A 22,639-nucleotide genomic window follows, 5' to 3' on the forward strand; every position below is an offset into this window, starting at 1 on the left:
AATGAGTAACAACAAATACATTACAAAGAATAAATAAAAGTGAGAGTTGGCTCTTAAAGAAAATAAAAAAGATCAATAACACCTTAGCCAAATTAACCAAAAGACACAGAGAGAAGATCCAAATTAATAAAATTTGGAATGGAAAGGGTATTACAGCCAACACTGAGAATCAGAGAATCATCAGGACATACTTTAAAAGTCTGTATTATGCCAAACTGGAAACCCTAAGCACACTATCTTGTTAAGAGGATTGTAATTATTCCTTCCACCTTCTTAGCATGTCTTTAGATAGCTCTATTTTCCTGAGGGATGGGCTCCTAGCAAGGTGATTGACAATCCCTGATGGATTAGCTTCTTAAGGAAGAAGACAATAGTTTTAATAATCTAATCTTTGAAGCAGATCTGATTGTCATCTTCAGGCCTCACTCAGGGCCAGAAGTAGAAGATAAGATTTCATTCTTTTGACCAGAATGAAATAGCTTTCCCTTAATAGGCCTCAACAAAGTCCAGTTATCTCCACCCTTTTTCATGGGAAATTGTGATTTTTTCATTCTGATGTAACTAGGGAAACATAGGTGTTGTGATCCAAAGTTTGATCCGAGGAAGGGGTCCATCCTCAAAGGCCTTCAAGGCTACTGTGAATTCCTGGAAAGAAGCTGTCTACAATGGCTGATTGATTGATTAGGATGTATGTGATGAAGAGAGGTTGGAATATTATAGATACAGAGCCTAAGTACAATTTATCTCTAGCTGTGTGCAGCCCTTAAAGAGCCATCCCTAACCCATCTCTGTATGGATCCTGGTATTCTATGACAAATAGAGCTGAACCTAATGTTCTGATAAACAGAGTAAATCCTTTGGAATGTTTTATCTTAACATAACCTTATTCTCCCCTCAAAGGGCTAAGGATGCTCTCAGTATGTGGGGCCTACAGCTGAGATTTCTCCATCATATGGTAATGCCTACTTAATGTTTGCACTGGTTTTTTGCTTTGTCTTTGTTCTGTTACTATAAGAAGTTCATGAAATTGCTGCCTCATTTTAACATGGAATTTGGAGAAACTAAATCTGTGTTTTCAGGTCATTGTCATTCATGTCTGGCTCCTTATTTCTTTTGAAGTGAAACCTATATATTTGTGTGTGTGTGTGTGTGTGTGTGTGTGTGTGTGTGTGTGTGTGTGTATGCTACTAATCCTTATAACAATGCTACTGCATTTAGAATGGTATTAAGAAAAAAATTGTGCTAATAAAAATATGTAACTTCTGTTTACATGCACGTAATTTAATTATCTTTGTTAAGGGCACATCATATTTTAAGAGCTCTCCTGGTTATTATTTTAAAGAAAGTATATTCCAAAAACAAGCATCTTTTTCTTCCAAGAATATCTTTGTCTTGCTCATTAAAGGACTTAAATTATGTCAGTATTGCCCATGATTTTTCTTGACAAACGATGCATGTGAAATGTTACTCATTAAAGGCCTTAAATTATGTCAGTATTGTCCATGATTTATGTTGACAAATTATGTGAAATATTTGTAGATAGGAGTGGTAACTCATGTTCCTATCTATATTACATTTTCCTTATAGAAAAATACTATTCACTGTAGATCAGCCATCACACAGGTGTAGAACATTAAGATGCTTTTTAATGAGTACTTTTATTTTGAAATTCTAATCTAGCTGCATTATTTCTCCCTTTTCATTTTCCCTCCAAATCCTTCCATATACCTCTCCTTACTCTTTCTCAAATTCATGACCTCTTTTTCATTAATTGTTGTGAGATATATATATATATATATATATATATATGTGTGTGTGTGTGTGTGTGTGTGTGTGTGTGTGTGTGTGTGTGTATGGGTATGTGTGTATGTATACGTATATACACATATTTCAGAATACATGCATACAACCTGCTCACTCTGTATAATGTTACTTGAAGGTATTTTTTCAGGGCTGATCATTTGGTATTGGATTATGAGTTGGTATGCTGTTAGGTAATGTTATTTTAAGGTGTGTTGCTTTTGTACATGTTGTATTTGTTTAACTCTGTGAAGCTGTGTTACTGTGCCTGTCTAAAACACCTAATGGTCTAATAAAGAACTGGCCAATAGCAAGGCAGGGGAAAGTATAGGCAGGGCTGGCAGGCAGAGAGAATAAATAGAAGGAGAAAGCTGGGAGGAGAGCTAAGAGCAAGAGAACAAGGAGGGGACGACATCAGGGCCAGCCACCCAGCCACCCAGCCATCCAGCCACCTAGACACCCAGCAAGCCATGGAGTAAGAATAAGATTTATAGAAGTAAGAGAATAGGAAATGCCCAGAGGCAAATGGTAGATGGGACAAGTTAAGTAAAGCTGACTAGAAAGAAGCCAAGCTATGGCTGGATATTCATAAGTAATAATAAACCACTGTATGTGAATTTATTTGAGAGGTGGGTGGCAGGCACCCAAAAAAGTCTAAAAACCCACCACAACAGTATGCTCTTACTTGGGGAAGACTATTTAAAAATTTGTACCTGAATAAATTATGGAAACATATCCTTTTGTAATTTCATGGTAACTTATTCTCCAAATTGAAAAGGCATGGAAGATCATCTCATCATATATCTTACCTTTATGTAGACCCAGACTGGAAGTATTCCTATAAAAAAAGACATCTTGAAAATTGCTTGAGATAATTAGTTGTCAGCTTTACCTCCTTTGTTCCCACTTAACACACTGCTAAACTTAGTCCTGGACTTGACATGGTCTGCTTATTTCTTAGAAAGTACAGATGAAACATTTGGACTGTTTTATGTATTCACCATTCTTTGAAGTAATTGTTTGGACAGATGTAGTGTTGAGTGGTGTGGATCTGTAATACCAGTGTTCAGGAGACTGAGGTAGATTCAATGAAAAAAATTAGTGGTAGTTGGAGATGTCAATATCTCTACCTCAATGTATCTCAGTAGCTAATATAACACACAGATAAAAACAGTGCACACAAAATATTTGAATAGTCATTATGGGTTTTGTGCAAGGACACAAAATATAAAGAAGTTGAGAAAACAAGTCTCACACCAACTATATTTTTTAATACCAAAGTAATGTATTGGGGCTAGCTCAAAATTTTCAACAATTTTAATTATATTCTGCTAAGTCTAAATGAGGAAACTTTAAATACAGCAGCATTGAAAGTCTGTGGTGGTTTGAATGAGAATATCCCCATATTCAAATGCTTTCACACGTGGTCCTGACTTGATTGTGCTAGTTTGATATGTTTAGTGTCTTAGTTCAGGTTTTACTGCTCGAAAGATACACCATGACCATTGTAACTCTTGTGAAGGAAAACATTTAATTGAGGCTGGCTTGTAGTTCAGAGATTTCGTCCATTGTCATGGCAGAAAGCATGGTGGTGCACAGGCAGACATGGTGCTGGAGAGGTAGCTGAGAGTTCTACATCTTGGTCCTCAGGCAGCAGGAAGTAACAGTAACACACTGGCCAGGCTTGAGCATCTGAAACCTCAAAGCCCCACTCTAGTGACACACTTCCTCCAATAAGCCACACCTACTCCAGTAAAGCCACACCTCCTAAGAATGCCACTCCCTATGAGCCTATGGGGGCTATGTTTATTCAAACCTCCACATTTAAGAAGTATGGCCTTGATAGAGGGAGTGTGTCAATGGGGGTGATCTTTGGGGATTCAAAGACACACACCATTCCATGTGTGCCGTCTGTTTCATCTCGTGTTTCAGTGTATTGAGCTTTCAGCAGTTCTTCATGCCTGCCTGCTGCCATGCTTTCTCACCATGGTGGTCACGTACACTTACCCTTCTGGAACCATAAGCCCCCCAAAACCCATCATTGTGGGTTTTGGGTCATAGTGTTTAATCACAACAGTAGAGAAGTAAACTGCTAGAGTCAAAATTATAGAGGCAAGGTGCTATCCATTTTTTTTTTTCAGCACAACAATGTAAATACAGAAATTTGGGGGAAGAGGGTGTGGGGAAGATACTAAAGGACCAACAGTTAGGATAGCAAATGATGGTTGTGGTCTAAAAGCATTTGGCCTTTTGATGATATGTGTTTGAATACATGGAGGGGCCATGGCACTTATCTAGGGTCAATCCATGGAACAGCATTATTGGCCTGGTCCTCATAGTCCTCTGTAGAGTCATGTGCTAGTTCCAGATTTAGTATCACATTCTAGTGAGGAATTCTTGTGATAAATGTTCATGCTAACACATAGAAAAAATAATTTATGAAACAAACAGGAATATAAAACCTTCAATTCTACAAGTTTCACCTAACTGTGGTCTGTAGAAATTAAGGGACCATTCTAGTAGCATATCCTACATTTGTAATATTTGCAAGAAGTTATCTATTACAATGCAGTCTACTAAAATGAATTTTTAAAATCTTTTATTAAACTGCTAAATGGTTTCTAAATGTTCTATAATTATAATCAGTTTTATGATAATATTTAATTCATAATACATTTTTAAATGCTTTTTACTCATCCTTTATAAACTACAGAAAAGGGGAGATGCTTGTATTTCTTAGAGAAGACAGTAAGTTTTCAAATTTCAAGTTCTGTATCTCTTTTTTAAACTCATTTTAATAGTCAATAGTGCTGATTATAGGCAATGTTTTCATATCATGTGTGTAAATTTTTAATTCATCCATTTGTCACTTCCTCCCATCAGCAATCAGCTGTCATTTGTAGAAAGCTTATACGATGAGTTCATGGAGCCAGAGGGCTTAAGTGACTTCAAGACATTGACTGTAATGTTTTTAAGGCTTTGACAAAGATGAGGGATGTCAGGATTTTTCAGTTTAGTGAGTTTCCGACTGAATATGGCAAAACCCATAGCACTTGAAGCCAGGAAATAAGAGCTTTGCAATAATGGATTTGGTTTAGTTGTTCACTCTCTGTAATTTGACTTGACTGAATCTGATCTACTCAGAAGAGCAGATAGACTCAGAGTGCCCAACACCACTGCACATCCTTGATGCCTAGAAGCTGCATGTTACAGAAGGATTCATTCTTTCCATAAGGTGAACTATGTAATGGGAGGGAGTGTTTGCAGACTAAACATTTAATGGGGGATAATATCCAAGTATATAAGAACTATAAAATTCAATGTTTTCCTTCACAACTTACCCAACTAAAAGGAATGGAAAAGGAATAGATGTTCTTATTTTCCTCAGATAACACATATAAATGGCTGACAGGCTTATCAAAAAATGATCAACATTGTTCATCACCGAAGGTATACAAATCAAAACTACAGTAACATATTTCTTCACATCTGATGATAATGTTTATTATCAAAGAGTAAAATACTGTTGGTAACAGTGTAAAACTGAGAGGATTTTTGTACAGTGTTGTGATGATAAACTGATAGAGCCATTATGCAACATGGTGTGCAGTTCTTCAAAAAAGATAAAAGCCATCATATTTTATACTATAGTAGACAAACTACTGGGTATATATCCAGAGGGGAAAGAGTTCATATGTTGAAGAAATATTTATAGTACCATGATTTTTGTAATATTTTAAATAATATATAAGATATGGGAACAACCATCCAGGGTCTATCATGGGTAAATGAATAATAAAAATTTGGCAGAGACACACAGTCACACACACAGGTTTTAAATTTTATTCTTTTTTAATAATTTATTTAATTTTATTTTATGTGCAGTGATGTGAGGGTATTAGATCCTCTGGAACTGGAGTTAACAGACAGTTGTGAGCTGCCCTGTGGGTGCTGAGAATTGAACCTGGGTCCTCTGGAAGAGCACCCAGCAATCTTAACCACTGAGCCATCTATCCAGTCCCTAAATTTTATTCTTTCCAAATTTTCAATCATATATGTAATAGACCTTGATTCTATCTGTCCTTCATTCCCCCTTCTTAAACTCTTTTGAAAACTTCTGATCTCATCCTACTTTCAACTTAATCTTCTCCTTTTAAATGAAGTCTAGTCAATTGTTGTCCTATGCACATAAGTTTGGGATCGTCCACTGAGGGCTTGGTGAACTTAACCACGGAGACACTTCTAAGGAAAAATGACTTTCCCTCCTCCAGTAGCTGTCACCTGCCAATAGCTAATAGCTTCTTTGCTAGAAATGGGATGATGGGCTGTCCCTCTTCTTCCTCACCATGCTGGAAATTTTTTTTTTGAGACAGGGTTTCTCTTCCATGTAGTTTTGGAGCCTGTCCTGGATCTAGCTCTGTAGATCAGGCTGGCTTCAAACTCACAGAGATCCATCCACCTTGCCCTGCCTCCCAAGTGCTGGGATTAAAGACATGTGCCACCCCGCCCAGCTCATCCTGGCTTGATGTGCATATCTTGTGTGAGTAACAAATACCATAGCAATAAGAAGATTCTCAGATCAAGGTTAGAACAGCACCAATATATTATTATAAACATGAATGGTCAAAGGCAGTTTGACAATATGACCACTTAGAAAAAAAAAAAAAACAGTATCAATAAGTTCTTCCTTATGGCCTATGACTTCTGAGCCATGGTTTTTGACCATACTTATAGTACCAAACATAAAATTTCCTCCTGTGGAGGAGGCCTCACATCCAATCCAGAGACCAATGGGATACCTCATAAATAGCCTTGCCACTATTGTACTAGTTAGTTATTGTACATGTTTCCTGGTAGGTCACTATTGCAGCATGCAAACACACACGATTTAATATTGCTCAACAGTTAAACAAGAAAAAAATGTTCTACACATTTCCAATAACATGGATAAAACAAAAGATATTAAGTTAAGTGCAATAATCTGGGGCTGGGAAGACGGCTCAGTGGGTAATAGTGTTCATCCTTCCAACATGAGGATCTGACTTTGGAGCAGCACTCACATATGGAGTTGGACATGATGCCACTGTTCATCTGCAACCCTAGCATTATATGGAAGAGACAGGAAGACACTGTGGGATTGTTGGAAAGCCAGCCTAGTAGAAATGGTTGTGATTCTGGGAGGGACTCTGTCTCAAGTCCCAAAGGCAGCGTGCAATAGAGTAAGGCATCTAGACACCAGACCTCGTCTTCTGTCCTCATGCCTACATTTCCTGCCCTAGCAGAGGGAGGTGGGGATAATCAAGAAACCAAAATCCCTCATTGCCTCTTTTCTTTGTGGAATCTAGAGAAGGATATAAGTAGAAACACCAAATAGAGTGATTGTTGCCAGGGACCAGGAAAAAAAAATAGAGGCTGTAGGAGGAATTTGGGCCAAAGGGCATAGAACAAACTTTTATTAACCACTAATATTAGTAACAATGAATATTTCAAATTGCTAAGAGATTCCATCTTTTGTGCTCTTACCAAAGAACAATATGACATGATAGGATGTGCACCAGCTTGACTATGTTATTTAGTCTACAATGTATGCAAATATTTCATTACTAATAATACTTATAAAATATAACTAAGAAAACAAAGACTTTTTCTATAAACTACCAATATCAAGATAAAAAGATACAGCAAGAAAATATTTTTACTGTTGGTAAGTTTGTTGAGCTAGACATGTATTTTGTCAGGTATTTGAAAACTAGTCGGAAAGCCTAAGTGATAAATGTTTCTTCTTGTTGGTCAATTTGAAGAGCCAGAAATACATTTTACCAAGTATTTGAGAACTTGTCTGAAAGCCTATTATCTGAAGTCAGGGGTCCTGATACCAAAGAGTATAATAAGTTATAAGTTTTCTACTCAGCGATTATTGATCGGATTTAAATAACATGCCTGTGCCTAGACAAGTTCCTTGTCTTGGAAAGGAAAATGCTAATAGTTATAATGAAGTTAGAAGTGTTGATTTTTAAACCATTCAAGTAGTTCCTGCAGTGTAATAAGTTCTCTGAATTATGGTTTTGTGTTCCATTTGGATGGAAGCATCACTTGCACATGAGTTCAGGAACGACTCAGATGTCATCAGCTTCCCGAGCTTCAGGAACCAGGACACATGCTCCACCTGAGATTGATGCTCACAGCAGGAGTCCAGGCAACTTGAGAAAGCTCACTGTCCACAGATGTTCCCATGGAAACTGAGTTACAGGCTGGCTTTATCACTGACATCTGAGAGTAGATGAGGATGATCTCCAATTGATGGATAGTGAAAAATGCATAAAGTTTATGTTAAATCAAGTAAACAGAATTGGGTCTAAAAAGAGGAAAACTGAAGTGGGACATGTGTTCCACTTAAAATGTCTATCTAAAATAATTCAAAAGTACGTATCAGTTTGGTGTTAAAATTAGCTTTCTAATAGTTCCCATGTCAGAAGTATATTCCATGGATTGATCACACAAGAGATAGTTTCAGGTCCTGGGGATATGTTTCAGGACTGTGAATTTGGACATTGAACTTCCTGAGTTTAATTCTGCTTTGTTGCCCACTACCATCATGACCCCGGGAAATCCCTCAGTCTCTCTAAGCCCCTTGAAAATTATCTCTAAACTAGGTGCCCTAATAATGACTTCTTATAAAACTACGAGGGGACTGGAATGATAAAAAAAAAAAAGCCTAAATAAATAAATAAAACCAAATGAAAGTAAAGAACTGAGCATAGCTTCTAAAACCCAATTTCATAGGTACTTACCTCTTTCAACTGAGTTGTAATGGAAATGAAGTAGGAAAAGCCAGACAGAAGGGGCCTGGGTTGAAAGAAAGACACAACAAAAGACAGGAAGGGAACTAGGTGGAGGGGAAAGATCATTCACAGACCATTATCAGGGCAGATACATTCCATAAGATGGGGCAGTATATAACTATTAAAATTGTATCATATTCTTAAGCATATTGACTGATAGAATTGTGAAACTTAAGAACTTAAGTATTTTATATTTAAAATTAAAGTATAAGTTGGGTAATATGAATGGTTTCTTTTTGTTGAGAAACATTAATTTTTATAAAGCAGTAAATGTAGATACAAATGAAATTACTACATTTCTCAAATGGCATTATTTCCTTATTTATTTTCTCACTTTCATAAGACGTTTTGTAAGCAGAGATATATATACATAGATAGTGAATAAAAGAATGGTTTTTCCTCTATTTATAAAGGAACAATTGCAGAATATAAAAGCAATATATTAAACATGGACATAAGCACATAGGGTTTATTATATGTTCAAATATCTGGGTAAAAATTAACTGTGGTTAAATTTAGTATCAGTAACTTGAGAAAGTAATTTTATGTCAGATACTTTAAACAGTGCTGTAAGATGAACAGAACTTCTGGCATGCAGTTCTGCGTTCTATGTACCAGTTCTAGAATGTTGAATAATGTAATACATATGCACAATGAATTGTTAAGAATTGTAACTGTATACCAAAACTCATTTAGGGCTTTGTTACCGTGTGATTTTGGAGCACATCGACAACTCTGCCATTAAACCGTGCTACCTCTCTCATCTTTCTATTTTTACAAAATTATCTGCAAAATCAATCTGTGTTTCAGTTTATCTTCAGTTTGATTTCTATGAGACCAGCATTCGTTCTTCAACTTTGTGCATTAAAGTACCAATATAGTGAGCCTGTGAGAAGCAGCCACGAGTGCCCCTCTGCTCTGCTGGAGCCAGGAGAATTAAAAATGTATACTGCTGGGTGACACACATAGACTTTATTATTCAATACTCACTCATTTGCCTTAAAGTATTTTCAATGTTTAAAACGAAAAAATAACTTGTTATGAAAAATACCGTATAAGGTGCCATCTTAATCTTTGTGTCTAGTATCTAGAATGATATGTTTCTGTACTATTTTCAAGTACTATTGATACTGTATAATAGAATATCTGGAATGACATATCCCTGTCAAATTTTCAAATACTATTATCTTGGTTGTTTTCACTGTCTCTTAATGATCTGCATATTGGTTTTCCTGTTAATGAGACATTCCCACTCTGGAGAAAACAGCCACACTTGTAAAGTCAGCCTCCAGACTAAGCAATCTTACTATACTTTGAATATTTAGGGAAAGAGAAATCAAGACAAGCTTCCAACCTGTGGACCTACTTTGTGTGTTTGACAATTGGAATGGGTCTTTTTAAAGATTTCTTCCTCCGTCAAACAGTTGTTTTCAATAGTCACCATAAAATCAAATGGGTAATACTATAACTATGTGAGTAATAATGACAAAGAAATAGGAATGGAAATTTCTGTCATCTTAGTTTATATATTCAGGGTAATAAAACAGATGATATTACAGTAGGAAAAAAAAGGAAATAAATAACAGTGTCTCTGCCACTGAATTTTGGGAGAAATTTTTGCAGAAACATAATTACCTTTACTTCTCATGATGATGTGTAGTAAAACACAGTTTAATAGCATATAGTGATTTTATATAGAAATAATTTAAACATATTATTTTTTTATTCCTAAAGTATATTTGAAAGCAAGTAAAACAGGTGTGTAGGAACTAAAATCTGCATGGGTGCACTCACAGACTTGACACCCAATGGCTTGCAATCTATTTCACTATCTCCATTTGGAGCACAAATAAAAAGTCAAGATGCTAGGGGCTTCAAGCAGAACTCAGTGCTAGAACGGGTGGTTGGCCTGTGCCAGCCGCAGGTTCAAGCCTCGACACCCAGGGGAGAAAAAGGCCAAGAGCATTTTGCAGAATCTTTCCAACTATCTTCAGTCTGGCAATACCTGACTTATCATTATTTCTAAACACAGGCTTATGTTGGCACAGAATCCAGCAAAGGAAGTTCAAGTGGTTCAGATAGTTGGCTCCTCTGATGTCAGTACATGTAGCTGAGAGCACATCTGTAGGAAAGATCACCCAGCAGGGAGTTATATGATACACATGTGCATATTAGTAAAACCAGTGCAGTCATAATGATCCAGAATTGAGACAAACAAAATCAAGAGTCCAGGAAGATTGTATTTGTGACATCAATTGGAATTGTTGCTACCTTTTGGCTGGCTTCCTCACCTCCTCTACTTCTTTGATCAGAATCATGTTAGAAACACCTGCTTTGATTTTCCTACTTCAGACTGCATTCCCTTTCCATCACAGTCTACTTTCCTTTTGAAGACATGATTACCTTCTTGGATCATAATACATAATTTGTTGACTTGCTATAATATTCTTTATAGATGTTTTCTGCTTCTTGCTTCAGGAAGGCAGTGATCTTTATTAAACTAGTAAAAACAGATACTCCTGTCACCCACATGCAGTGGGCCTAGTTTAGTCCCATGTGGTTTGAGAGGCCCCTGGCAGTGGGATCAGGATCTATACCTGGTGCATGAGCTAGTTGGCTTTTTGGACCCCATTCCCTATGATGGGATGCCTTGCTCAGCCATGATGCAGAAGGGAGGGGCTTGGTCCTGCCTCAACTGAATGTACCAGACTCTGCTGACTCCCCATGGGAGGCCTTACCCTTTTGGAGTAGTGGATGGGAGGTGGGCGGGGGGGGGGTGTTGAAGGGGGAAATTTGGAGTAGAGATGAGAGGGGAAACTGTGGTTGATAGGTAAAATGAAAAAAATTAAATAAAATGACCAGATATTACACATGATCTTATCCAAAGTGCTGAGACAAATTACAGTACTCTTTATGTATTTTCATCATTAATACCTTCCACACCTGGTAGGTAATAGATACTTGGCAAACATGTTTTAGTTACTTTTCAGTTGCTATGGCAAAACACCATGACCAAGGCAACTTAGAAAATATTTAATTTGGGGCTACAGTTTCAGAGGGTTAGAGTCCATGACCATCTCAGTGGGGAGCATGACAGCAGGCAGGCGGACAGGCAGGCATGGTATTGGTGCAGTAATTGAGAGTCCACATTTCAATCCACAAGCACAAGGCAGAGAAGGCTGGGGAACAAATATTCAAACACATGAGCCTATGGGGGCCATTTTCACTCAGACCACCACACACCAGTAGAATTGTTGTTAACATCTATTAGTTGTACAGATCAATAGGCTTCACCGTGAAATTTCAATACCTGCAACACAGCCTATCTCGATCACATCCACCAATTCTGCTTCCTCCTCACTCTTCTTCCTTAATCTACCTTAGCAAGTTCTCGTTCCCATATGCATTAGTTCCTTTTCTGATTGCAGCAAAGTACCAGATTAAAGCAATTTAAGGGACTAAGGGTCCTGTGGTTATCTCCCTTTTCCTCATGGTGCATTAGCCGCCAGTCTGCAAGGACAAAGGGGAAGGAGCAGAGGTGGCATACTCTGGCTGACAGTATGATGGAACTAGCCTTCCACGAGTCTGCTTCAGAGAGACATCTCAAGTTTATTCCAAAGTGAGGTGAATATATTCGACAGAGCCTGCAGCTGGGACATCACCTACTGGGTGCTCATAGTACATTTCATTTGCATTTGGCAGCATGATTCCATCATACAGATGGGAGCACAGCCCCTAATTACGTGGCAGCAGGAGGAGAGCATTTGCAGGGAGCTGAAGGACACACAGGCACCGGGGCTCAGGGACAGCTTCCAAATAAAGTTAGGGAGAGGGTAGTAAGCCCCTGCTAGGGGAAGGGAGTCTTCCATTTTGCTCTGAGCTCCAAGAGCTGTCAGGATATGTTGGACTATGTTAATTAGCAGGGGTTTCCTACAGGGTTCCCTTAAACTTTAGCTAAAAGCCTACCTCACACTGCTGGGGAGCTGTGGTGATCCAGAGTATGGAGCACCTGGTCACATTATATCCAGTCAAGAAGCAGAAATGGATGCTGATATTTAGCTCTTTTCTGCTTTTTTTTTTTTTTTTTTTTTTTTTTGAGACAAAGACTCCACCCTTTGGGATAGTGTCACCCATGTAGAAACATTCAATATTAGTCTTTTCTATCAAATGCTGTAAAACTTGTGTTTACAACAAGGAATTTAATTTTTATCTCCTTTGGCTTGTAGATTTTTATGCAAATGTTTAAATCCCTCTACTGCTAAAAACTTTTATTAGCACAAATGCCTTGCTCAATTCTGGAAATTGAGTGACCTATGTGGCAAGCCATTCCCTACTTTCATTCACTTCCTTTGCACTGATTCTTTTAAAATTAACCAGTAGAAAATGACTGTAGGGTCTGATCCTAGCCACTGGGGGAAAAAACACACTTGCCACCTGCCTTACATCTAAAACCAAGTGCACTTTTGCCCCCGTGTTCTTGCTTCTCTCTGCACATTGTCTTGGTCAAATGTAAAGCTTCGCCTTGCTGAGTGGTGGTCTCTTTGTGACCTTGAACTTAATTCTGACTCTAGTGTTGAGGATAAGTCTGTCTTCGCCAGCGACTCTTTTCACCGATAGGTGTGTTTCCGTGGTGATTCTAAATTCTATCAGGATGGTAATAAAGATTAATTATATACCTAGTAGTTTGTACTTTCAGGTCGACTTTTGACTTACATGTGTAGGAGATAACATGTTAAAATTGTCTCTCTGTATGTGCCTTATTTTGTTTTATATAGTGTCCTCCAATTTTCTTATTTAGCTGTGAATGACAGGGTTACATTTTTGCTTATTGTAGAACCAGACTCTATTGCATGTGCATAAAATATAAAGTTTATTTTTTCTTTTCATGCACCTTTTGTCAGATGCATGTGCTGATTCCATATAATGGCTATTGTAAACAGTGCTGTAATAAACACCAGTGGACAGATGTCTCTTCTGCATGCTGACCTCATGCACTTTAGGTATACACTGGATATACCCCACAAGTGGCGCCTTTGAGTCTCAGGGCTCTGTGTCTAGTCTTTCCCCTGGATGTTTTGTACCATTCTCCGTACTTGCTGTCTTGGTTGTTTTTTCCTGTGGGTCTAATAAAACACTCCCAACAAAAGTAACTTAATAGAGAAAGGGTTTATTTTAGCTCATAGTTGGAGGTCACAGTCCATAACTAGGTATCAGGCAGCAGAAGCTTAAAGTAGCAGGCCACATTGCATCTGTAGTTGAGGTCTAGTAAACACTTGTGCTCACCTCAAGTTCTCCTTGTCACATGGCCTGCGTCTCAGTGGAGGGAATAGTGCCAGCCACAGTGGACAGCTCTTCATCACCGCAGACATGACCAGAGGCTAACAGGCCTGAGTAATCTCTCACAGGTATGCCTAAAACTGTCTCTTAGGATGCTCTAGATCCTGTCAAGTCTATTGTTAACACAAACCACCGCAGTTGCTATAATATTTTATACTTTCACAAACAGTGTATGGGAGTTCGGTTTCTTCTATATCCTTACCAAAAATGTTTATAATAGTTTTTGTAACTGGGGAGAATCCTATGCAAAAAAAAAAAAAGAAAGAAAAAAAAACATTTCTCATAAAAATATCTTTAGGAATTTATATCTTGTACTCATTTCATGGTTTCAGGTCTTATATTAAAGTTTTGCTTGTATGGAATACAGGCTGAGTGTTGAATTTCACTGTCACGCACAGGGTTGCCCGTCATTCTTGGGACAGTTGTTGAAGAGCCCCCCCCAACCCCCACTATGGATGTCGCTCTTTTCAGTGTGTGGAACTGTGCTGGAAGAAATCTTTTCCAAACTTCCCATCTTCTTTTTTTTTTTTAAACTCCTAAAAAATGATTTCTCTAATCTCACCAGTGAAGCTTCCACAATTTAATATTCACCAAGAAAAGCAAGAAACAATTGCCCTAAGCCTTGGGAGAGAGAAAGCTGTGATTATGTTATGTACTATAAAGAAAAGGCTGCTGGGAAGGCAATGCAGTGACCAGCTTTATCATTTTTAACCATATAAATTGTCTTATATTACCTAAATGAATACTTTCAATTACCTTGTGAGTTGGCGGGGGGATGCCCTTTATTCTTGTTCTCAAAAGGAAGTAGATGCTAAAAAAGATTAACTACCTCTTCCAATTTTAAATGGCTGAAGCTAAAGGGAGCCTGGGGTGTGGTTTGTCTTATTCTTTAACTGCAACTATTTCTACTATTAATGTACATTAGAATAAATCTGAGAGAGTGAGATGTGGTCATCACATTTTCTATGATCTAAAATAAATGAAAAAAAATTATCCATAGATTTTGGAAGCAAGGACAGCTCACCTTTCCCAAAATCCTGTGCCTTGAATGAACTTAGAAGATACCTCCTCTCAGCACCCTGAACCCATCATTTGTCATGTAGAAGGCACTTAGGGAAGGATGGCTGAAAGTCAAGATCATAGTACTGAGTGCTGTGTGGCTCTGGCCTTTTATTACTTTATTGATCAGCAGGATTGATTGGTCTTATCATTATCTTACCACCTATTGACCCGATTTATTTCCTTATTCAGAAAAGAATGACTTTGGTTGATCAAAATGACCATTTAGCATCCAAGGGTGTCTGTATAGGTCATGAGTCTTAAAAATAGAAAAAAATCTCTTTCTCTCTCTCTCTCTCTCTCTCTCTCTCTCTCTCTCTCTCTCTGTGTGTGTGTGTGTGTGTGTGTGTGTGTGTGCGCGTGCGTGTGCGTGTGTGTGCGTGTGTGTGTGTGTACAAGCACAGGTGTTGGTATGTACAAGTGAGTGCATACTAACAGACAGTTGTGAGCAACCTGATGTGGGTGCTGGGAATCATACTGGAGTCCTCTATTACAGCAGTACACACCCTTAATAGCTGAGTTATCTATCTACCTAGCTCCTGATACCTCCGATTTTTAAAAGATTTATGTATTTATTACATGTCAGCAGTCTTCATAGCCAGTGTTGTCACTTATGCTGGAATTCTTGAGTATTAGCCTATGAAAAGTTTCAACATGACTTTTTCCCTGTCCCTTTAATTTTCCGTCTCTTCCTGTTCTGCCTTAGTGATGGTGAAGGGACTGTCCTGAGAGGCTGCTTGTGTGCTTCCTTGCTTGCCATGCAGTTCCTGCCACCTTTACATAATGTTTGATGAGCCCCCTTTCTGCTGCTTGTCTGAGTTGTGAGCGTGACAGTGAGTTTGAGAGGAGGGATCCATAACTCCTATTTTGTTGCTCATTAGTTAGACACTGGAACACCTTTGGTGCTTGCCTTTCTTTTTTTTTTTTTTTAAGCTCTAACATTGCACCTATATGCATAACTACATATCTGCATGAAATATCAAGGACACAAACCCAGTCTGTGTGACAGCCTGAGGAAGTGTTAATTGCTGAGGAGATGCTCGTGGTTCTGCAAAACTGTCTACACTCAGGTGATTGCCTTCATTAAGTAAACCATCAGTAACCATTAATATAATTAGTGATAAGAAAAGACAGCCTGTGACTGTTTATAATTTATGTGCATAATAAAGTCACCATTGATGTTATGAGTCACTTGTGTTTTTCCTTTCTCTTTCACAATTATTTTCAATAATGCTTTCTAAAGTATTTTTCCTTATTCCATACTGGACTGTAGCAACTGGGTGATGTGAAGGAAATTTGTAGTCTGATTTCTGAATGAGAGGAATCCATTCCTAGGCCTAAAGTGTATTTGTTCTTTCAGGATCTCACACTAACACTACACTAGATTGGTTTTTCTTGCCTCTTGTTTTGTGTATGTGAGAAAATGTCTGCTGCAGGATTCTCCTCTGTTACAGTTCACCTTTTCCCTTATGAAAGTCTTTGGGGTTTTAATCAATCATATTATCCTTGTCCTAATGGGCCTTGGATGCTATCCTTTGTTGAGACCACATGTATCCTCAAGGATAATTGACCCAAATCTCTATTAAGAGAAGTTTGAAATTATTCAATTTCTATTTTTATTTTGACACTGAGAAAAGAAACTGTTTTGTGAAACCTTATGCTTACTAAATCTCTGGGGAAAATAGATTCTATAGTTCAATGATTTTGCAGAATGATACTTGTAATACCACAGTTTCTTCAGGTGCATTAGCTTTTTAGAGGTTCTGCAATCCATTTCTTTGGTTCACATAGAAATTTCCACATTAACTGAGTACTGTGGGGTTTTTTTTTTTGCCATCACTTTGTATATAATACTAATAACCACTGAAAATAGTGACAGTGTTGCATTAGAGACAAGATGCTTTGAAAGAGAGTCTATTGGTTAAGTAAATGATATTTTGGGGGGCTATTAGACACCGGGTAATATTTAAGGGTTGCCCAGGCATTATGTGGTCAGTGCTTTCTCACTTGACAAACCTTTTGAATCGCTGTTGCTTTGGTAAATACAGATGATTTGAGTAGATGCGTGGTGTTTCCAGCTTTCCCAGCAAGATTGTGTAAGAAGAGAGCTGCTTGAAGACTGTGGTGTTAAGTAGAAATAATGTGGATCAATGTTCTTACCCTTGACTCTTTACATTCTAGGCGCTGGATAGTTCTTTCCTTTGTGTGTCACTGATGGCCTGAGCCTGGAATATTAATGATTCTACGACTAATAATTCTCACTGTGGTTATGACAAAAAAATTCTCCTGGGGGTGGGAGTGGGAACTAAATTGCTCTAGAGAAAGGATTATTGGTTTACATGATTTTCTTGTAACAGACTGTCTCTCTGACTTCTCAGGTATCCCACCTTTGATGGAGAAATTCAGCCCTTACTGAAAGTCTGTTCAAATGTGTAGAAATGAAGGATGTTATTTTTATTATGAAATATAGTAGCTGGAGGTGAATGAGACCCTCGTTGTGATATTCAACATGGCAATAAATCAAAACAATGTCAAAGAAAACACGAATAGGTAGATCGATGGATGGTTGGATGAATGAATGTAGTATAAAAATACTAGACTTCTTTCAAGTTTGTGTTTGCTGGAAAGAGAATGGGGAGCTGTGATTCCATTCAGTTATATCCATTGTTGGTATGCGTGTTTGCTGACTTTTGCCTGAAGAATATATTTGTGGTGTAAGTGGACTTTATAATCAAGGAAGAAATAGCTGAAAGATAATCTAAGGGTCTTGAGGAGGTAATAAAGAATGAAAGTATTGTGTTCTTCAGTAGATGGCCTGACATTCATTTGACAAATGCCAATCCTTTTGCCATTTCTTAATTTAAAAATGAATAATAATTATAACAGAAATAAAAATTGGCAGCTGTATGGTGAAATATCAAACATTAATTGTTACTAGAGTTCTAAACAGTTGAGTTCTCTAGTATGAGATCACAGACTAAAGGTTTGGGAATATGGCTCTTTCTAGAGGCACGTGCATTAGTTACAGAATAAGGAGAAGAGATGTCCCTGTGTACACTCATGCTGTCAGTCTCCCAGAAGGGCAGAAAGAAAAGGAAATGCTACTTCTGGTCTGCCTTAACCAATCTAATGTTGAGAGAACATATTAAAACTTTAATAAACCCAAAGCTAATTCATTTGACCAAAAAAAGAGATGCTATTATCTTTTCTCATTAAAATCAAAGACTTTGGAGACCAGTTCTTTATATTAGATTTTACTGATGGCTTCTTATACAGCATTAGTTCCCTTAAGCAGATTAATTCTGCATCCAATTTATATCAGTTCTCTGGGCCTTACATGATAGTCTATAAAGTGAAGCTTAGATACGATGATCTCTAAGGACTCATCCAGTCTCACATCACCATGATTCAGCCATTATGTAATGGTTTGGTGGAAGACTGAAAAACCAAATTAGGTATTATAATTCTTTAGGAACAGTTTTATAAATGAGTGCACTCTTCATAAACAGTTATTTGATGAAAAAATCAATAGATGGCTTTTTAATGGTCAATTTTGAGGGGTGTTTACAAATACCATAATGTTCAAAATTAATTAGAAATGATCACTACAGCATTGTGCTATGGTACTCTGATTTCCATCAGTGTTGTTCTGAGGCTAAAGTGATAGAATGCTGCACTAAATAAACATTTGATAAATAACTAACAAGCAATTATGTAAAGACAACTTGGGCACATAAAAGTCTGCAGTAGGGACTGCTGCATGGCTTAGTGGGTAAAGGAACTTTCCAAATGATGATCTAGGTTAGATCTGTAGAATCCTCATAATGGAAGCAAAGATCTAGCCCATGAAAGCAGTGTTCTAACTTCTACATGAGAGTTTGGCATGTGCACATGCCCCCCCCCCCCCCTACACACAGACACACTCAGCAGGAAGTGTAACTGGGTAGAAATTACATATGAATTCTTTCCTTCCATTGTCACAAGATGAAGTTATTTCTCAGGTTTGTTTTCCTGAGGCTGACTGGTTTGGGAGTCCTCCATACTCATTACATGATGCAACTGTATTCAGCTTTCAGCAGGATATCACTGTTCCTATAGGCTTGGGTTATGCTTAATCATTTCACTTCAAAGTGCTCAGGTTATTTAGAACTATGAACAACTTTTTCTATTCGTCTTTTCAAATATTCAGTATGCATTGATAAGTGGAAGAATTAAGATAAACATTTATAAGTGGAAAAAATTAAGATGAAAGTTTGGCATTTTAGGGTAGTATTTTTAAAGTTAAAGAAGCTATGAACTGCTAAATTAAATGGTTAGTCTGTCTGAGGTGGTGGCTGCTTTTTCATGCTCTTTGCTGTGGGTTTTGTTTAGTTTAGTTGTTTCTGTCATGGTTTTCCAGGTCATAATATTATTCATTCATAATATGATCCACCTGCACCATGGAACCCAGAGAAATAAATTCTAAATGCATAAAAGCATGTGTGAGGAATTGCCTCTAACTCCCAAATGGAAGGTCATTGCTTAGTATTTATGTGACCTCCTCTACTCCTTCTTCATGCTCCATTCAACACCAGTGTGCAAGCCTTAAACTTGCTCCCTGAGCTTGCTGATAAATAGACCTGCTCCAAATGGTCGCACTCCAGCTACTTGCCAAGATGACACACTTTATAATGTCTTAGAAGTGTCTCCAAAACTTGTGCATTGGACATGATATCCTTTTGATGAACAGTATTCTGCTCTTCTGGGCAGAAGAGTAAGCTTGCCCGGTTGTATTGGAAGATGGGAATCATCACAGTGCAGAAAAGCACACCAATGGGAGCTGCCATACCTTGTCTGACTGTTCACATAGCTCAGCCATTTGGACAGCCCCCCCCCCCCCCACTGCAGTTCTGCAAGTTCTTACTACTTAAAATTTGTATAATTAATGAGGACATGAAATGTCTGTTAAAACTACTATCTATGTGGATGATCCAGAAACATACTGTTCTCCTTCACACAGCACTGCTTCCTACTCTAATAGACATTTTTAATCCCCAAATGGAAGGAGATGTGAAGGCAATGATGTTTACAGATACGGTTATGTGTATAATTATCCTAGGGTAGGAGTAGGCTTGAGATTGGCAGTAGATAGCTTTTAAAATTTTTCTACAACCAACATATAAACAGGTTAAAATGTTCATGTGCTTAATTTTTGATTTGGTGTTTTTATTTTTTCCTATCTAATTTTGGGTAGTAACCAAGGACTAGGACACTGATGTAGGGAAGGTCTGAGGAATTTGAAAGTATTTGTAGAAAACTGAAATATTTTTGATTGATGATATAAAATAAATGGAAGAGAGATCTAATTTACATACCAAAGAAGTAATAAATGAGTCAGGGCAGGAGCAGCTCTGGTAGGACCATGAGTTTCCCAGGAAGTATGCATGCAATGCAAGATAATAAAGACCCGCAAAACAAATCAAAAGATGAGCAGTCAGAGTTAGATTTTTCAGCACACTCTCTCCCATATATAGTGGATAATAGACTCGTCTGTGGTGGTACAGTAAGATAAGGTCACAAAATTCCAAGGATATAGGATATAAAATGTGTGCATTTAATTAAGGTATTGAGGTCTGATTGAAAAATTGAGGGAAATTTGGAAGGAAACTGTTGTGCAATTGAGAGTGCTGTAGAATTCAATACTAGAAATACATTATTATCCAAACCAACTTTTCAGGAGTGGTGATATTTCATCCTTTTCTACCACGACTGATCTCTGGTTGTTGTTGTTGTTGTTGTTGTTGTTGTTGTGGTGGTGGTGGTGGTGGTGGTGGTGGTGGTTGTCATTGTTGCTGCTATGAAATCTCCTTATCCCTGGGCCCATTTCCCATGTTTACTCTTCTTTTCCCTGGGCTCACTCCCCTAGTCCAGTCCCACCTCCCTGGGCTCCAGTCTTCTGCTCCACTTCCAGCCCCTGGGCTCTGCTTTCTCATGCTCTAGTACCTGCCTCTCCCATGATTCCTATGCTGTGCTTCCCCTGTGCTCATCAGATGATGTCAGGACTTGAGTCTCCCTGTTCTTCACATCACTTTTCACTTATGGGTGGTCCCTTCTTAAAAGCAATGTTGAGCTATATCCCAGTCGTTTTCTTATGTATTTGAACCTTGGATTGGCACTTCCTTTTTTCTCAAAATTGAAGCCATTCCCCTTCCATGAGCAAGGAGCATCAAGATCATGATGGGGAAACCTACAGGGACAGCCAAACCAAACTAGTGGGAACTCATGAAATTTAGACAATAGCTGTGGAGCCTCCACAGGACTGGACTAGGCCCTCTACATAAGCAAGACAGTTGCGTAGCTTGACAAGGGGCCCCCTGGCAGTGGGATCAGGACCTGTCCCTGCTACATAGGCAGACTTTTGGGGGCCTACTACCTATGGTGGGACACCTTGCACAGCCTTAATACAGGGGGAAGGGCTTGGACCTGCCTCTACTAAATGTACTTCCCCATGGGAGGCCATACTTCCTTATAGGAGGGAAGGTGGGGTGGGTTGGGAGTGGGAAGCTGGAGGGGCAGGAGGGAGGAGGGAAGAGGGGGATTTTTTGACTGGTATGTAAAATGAATAAAGAAAATTCTTAATAATAAAAAAAAAAGCTGCAGGTTCCTACTGAAACATGCAGCCAAATCCTGTCTTTAAACTTATAGCCAGAGTACTCTATTTTTCTTTCCTACTATTCTTTCCTTGCACTTACCACCAAATATCTTTAAAAGACTTTTGTAAAATCTCTTTCTAGTTTACTTTTTATGGATCTTTCAACTCCTGCCTGCAGTATGACATTAATATTGCTATAAAAGTTCATGATCTGTTGGCTGAAAGAAATGTTCTCTAATACTTCTTAACACACCTGATATATTTGTAGAATCTGATGATGTGAAATACATGAACAGGAAAATCCTGCTCTGGATTTTTATTACTCCCCCATCACTCAGATGTCCCCTTTCTTGCTGTCTTGTATCTGTCTTTGTTTGGTTTCTTCCATTTTCTCTTAAATATAATAATGCCCTGTGGTTCTTCCCTTAAACCTCTTGTCATTGTGCACATGTTTTCTGAGTCATTTCATGTTAAGATGCATTTTCTGCTACCACATCGCCATAAAGGTAAATGTTCATCTTTTCATTGTGTCTTCAACATTGTGAGCGCCGTGAGTTTGCAGAGACAGAGAATCAGATGGAGAGCCCTGACTCGTCACTTACTCCCTTTCAAGAGTAAGATGACAAATAAAACTGGAGAACCAACGTATAGACTGAGGGGGGAAAATCATGTGGCAGCTTCTGCACACGCATGGATGGTGCACTGTCCAAGGTGCTGAACTGCCTTTGGGACCTTGCCCATGAAGTTAGGTGCCTTGGAGGAGAAGGGCTTCTTATGAGGGTGCATGCTTGTGCCTCTCCTCAGACTGCTGGTGCTAAAGACAGGTGTTACAGAAATGTGCTGTTGTGTTCACCCAGGTATGTTCTCTCCTTCTCCTGAATACATGGTCCCTTGAAAATAGATGTGTCTATGACCAAAGTTGTAAGAGTCAGAGACAAGAACAGATGGGGTCAGAACAGTTGACATGGGG

The 22,639-nt window shown here is 38.3% G+C and overlaps 1 protein-coding gene across 2 annotated transcripts in view; it reads left to right on the plus strand.

The window, feature by feature from the left end:
• Ctnnd2 (catenin delta 2) overlaps positions 1-22,639 on the plus strand; it is an 872,325-nt gene that overhangs the window by 224,496 nt on the left and 625,190 nt on the right. The window lies entirely within an intron of this gene.

This window comes from Onychomys torridus, chromosome 15 (genome assembly GCF_903995425.1).
Source record: "Onychomys torridus chromosome 15, mOncTor1.1, whole genome shotgun sequence".
NCBI lineage: Eukaryota > Metazoa > Chordata > Mammalia > Rodentia > Cricetidae > Onychomys > Onychomys torridus.